Raw genomic sequence first — 3914 nt, 5'->3', positions numbered from 1 at the left:
ACAGTATTAAATAATTTAATTAAATATATCAAATTATTATAATAATTTTTAATTAATTTTTTGAATATTTACCTTAATCCAATTAGTTAATAGAAGTAGAATTTGGTAACCAATTTGCATTGTAAACCAACTCCATAGCTCGGTTTTGTAACTAACTTGCTGACATGTAAATTATTAATTAGTTTAGTTTTCTGTTGTATTTATACCACCTGACACTAGTTAGTTATAAGCTACTAGCATTATTACTATATAATATATATTGTAGTAGCCGTAATTTAACTAAGTGAGATTCACCATTATAAATTTTCAGCTTTAAAAATCACAAGTTTTCCTTCCTCACTGTTCTTACTGTTTTGAGTTCTTCTCTTGCTGCTTATAGCTTGAATGTTTTTCACACAATTAATGTAGCATTACCCGACCAATATAATGCAAGATTGAATGGCTTGTGAATTGGGTGTCTAATTTCATGCGTATTCAAAGTGTACAGAGAATATAGAAAAAACAAAAATGAACAATAAGTTTTGTGAGTTCCATCACTTTTTCTTAAATCACCAAATATGCCAACACTATGTATATATTTGTTCTGTAGTGAGTATTGCCTTGTGAATTGAAGTTGTGATGCTTAAACTTATTTTGGTGAAGTTTTCAGTTTTTAAAAATAATTTATAAAAACTCATTTTTAAAATATAATTTTTTAAAAATTATTGTATTTATGTTTGATAAATTAAATTAATTTTTTTCAATAAATACAAGCAATAATAATTAAAAATATTATAATAGACATAAATGTAACAGTTAAATTTATAAATTAATTAAATATATAAAATTATATTAGACTTTTTAATTTTTTATATAGTATTTTTTATTTGACAAATACAAAATAAGAAACTACTTATGCTTTTGAAAAGGTACTTTCAAAAGATTTTACCAAATTGAACCTTAGGCTATATGGCGAATAAAATTCATCTCCTCTAATAGTTTGGTAATAAGATTTTTTTGGTTCTCTTCCATTTTTATAAAAATATGAAAAAATATTGAGAAATAACTTTTTGTAATTAGTCTATATTATTAGCCAACTTAGGGTCATGTTTATAATTTAAATTTTAAAATTAAAAATTTATGATTTAAGATCTAAAATTTAAAACAAATAAAATATTTTTTAAAAAAAATTGACTAATGTTAGCATAAAAAAGTTAGTTCTTTAATATATTATGATTAATTAATATTCATTAAAATTATTTAGCATTTTGGAGATTTATTATAAGATATTACATTTTTATAAAATTAAGCATGAAAAGATCAGAGAAAAAATCTAGATTGAAGATTAAACAAAAAGATGTAAAAGAAATTTATTATTGTTAATCACAAATATGAAAACAAAAAATGTATTTAAACAAGAGTCTAAAAGAAGTGCTACTAGCAAAATCTGTACTCTAACTACTACACTAGGATCACTTATAAACATTGTTAAGGGGATCAGTTGTGTGTGAAATTCCAGGTGAGTCGACCATGAATCGTAAAAGCTCTGATACCATATAAAATGAAGCACGAAGAGAGAGAAAATTTAAATTGAAGATTGAATAAAAAGATACAAAAATAATTCTATTATTGTTAATCACAAATATGGAAACAAATAAGACAACAGGAGATGTATTTATACAAGAATCTAAAAGAAGTGCTATTAGCAAATTCTGTACTCTAACTACTACACTAGGATCACTTATAAATATTGTTAAGAGGATCATTGTGTGTGAAGTTTTAAGTGAGTCAACCATAAATCGTAAAAGCTCTTATACCATATGAAATGAAGCACGAAGAGAGAGAAAATCTATATTGAAGATTGAATAAAAAAGATGCAAAAATAATTCTATTACTGTTAATTACAAATATGGAGCAAATATGACAACAGGGGATGCATTTATATAAGAGTCTAAAAGAAGTGCTACTCGTACAATCTACACTTTAGCTACTACATTAGGATATTTTAGTGATTCTTGCTCAATTAATTACATCTGTTATACCTTCCCCCTAAACTCATGGTGGCCTAAAATATCGTCTGGATTTGTTTCAAAAATTGTCGAACAACTGGGTCAAAATTGGTTTAATAAACACGTTTGTTATTTGTTCAAAAACAAGGAATGCATTTATAAGAATCTAAAAAAAACACTACTAACACAATATGCACTCTGACTACTACACTAGAATCACTTGTAAATATTGTTAATGGGATCACTTGTGTGTAAAATTTCAGGTGAATCGGCCATGGATCGTGAATGCTCTGATACCATATGAAATGAAGCACGAAGAGAGTGAAAATCTAAATTAGAGATTGAACGAAAAGATGCAAAAGTAATTCTATTATTATTAATAACAAATATGGAAACATAGAATGTATTTATACAATAGTCTAAAAGAAGTGTTACTAGCACAATTTGCACTCTAGCTACTATATTAGGATATTTTAGTATTTTTGCACACTAGTTAATTACATTTTTTATACCCTCCCCCAAACTCACAAGCCGCCTAAAATGCAGCCTGAGTTTGTTATGAAACTTGTCAAACAGGTGGATCAAAATTGGTTTTGTAAACACGTCTGCTATTTGTTCAGAAATAGAGAAAATATTTATACAAGAATCTAAAAGAAGTATTACTAGCACAATCTGTGTTCTAATAACTATCACACTAAGATCACTTATAAACATTATTAATGGGATTACTTGTGTATGAAATTTCAGGTGAGTCGGTCATGAATCGTAAATGTTCTGATACCATATGAAATGAAGCACGAAAAGAGAGAAAATATAAATTGGAGATTGCACAAAAAGATGCAAAAATAATTCTATTATTGTTAATCACAAATATAGAAACAGAGGATGTATTCATACAAAGTCTAAAAAAGTATTTCTAGCACAATCTACATTCTAGTTATTACATTAGAATATTTTAGTAATTTTGCTCACTAGTTAATTACATATATTATACCTTTTCCGGTCCAAACTCATGACGGCCTAAAATGCAGTCTGAGTTTGTTTTGAAATTTGTCAAATAACTGGATCGAAATTGGCTTAATATACACGTCTCTGCTATTTGTTCCAAAACAGGGAATATATTTATACAAAAATCTAAAAGAAGTGTTACTAGCACAATCTGTATTCTAACTACCACATTAGGATCATTTATAAACATTGTTAATGGGATCACATGTATATAAAATTTCAAGTGATTTGGCCATAGATCGTAAATAGTCTGATACCATATGAAATGAAGCATGAAGAGAGAAAAATTTAAATTAGAAATTGAACAAAAATATATAAAAATCGTTCTATTATTGTTAATCACAAATATAAAAATAGAAGATGTATTTATATAAGAGTAGGAAAGAAGTGCTACTAGCACCATCTACACTCTAATTACTATACTAAAATATTTTAGTAATTTTTACTTACTAATTAATAATATTTATTATAATTTTTATTATTTTAATTCTCTTAACATCTATAAATATTTTTATATATTATCTCATTCTCACACAATTTAATTATACATACAATTTTTTTTATTACTCTTTTCTACTTTTCTAACAAATTTTATTAGTTATATAATATTATTCTTTATTTTTAGCCAATAATTAGTTAATGTTAATTGTTCTCATGTTAGTTGTTATCGCTTTGTCAATGTCACTACTTACAATTTGGCAATAGGAGTACAAATATCATAAAAGAAATAAAGAATACAATTCCTAATTTATATATAATTTCCAGAATTAATATATAAGAAGCCAATAATCAAGCTGTGACCGTTATTAATTAGCAATAGGGCTCTCCAACTGTTTTGAACAAGAGACGCAAGCTACCATTCATTGCATATGCAGCTAGCAATATAAATCTTTGTCTTAATTGTTAACTCCTTTAAGC

Source organism: Arachis duranensis, chromosome 5 (assembly GCF_000817695.3).
Source record: "Arachis duranensis cultivar V14167 chromosome 5, aradu.V14167.gnm2.J7QH, whole genome shotgun sequence".
NCBI lineage: Eukaryota > Viridiplantae > Streptophyta > Magnoliopsida > Fabales > Fabaceae > Arachis > Arachis duranensis.
This window is presented reverse-complemented; position numbering follows the sequence as displayed.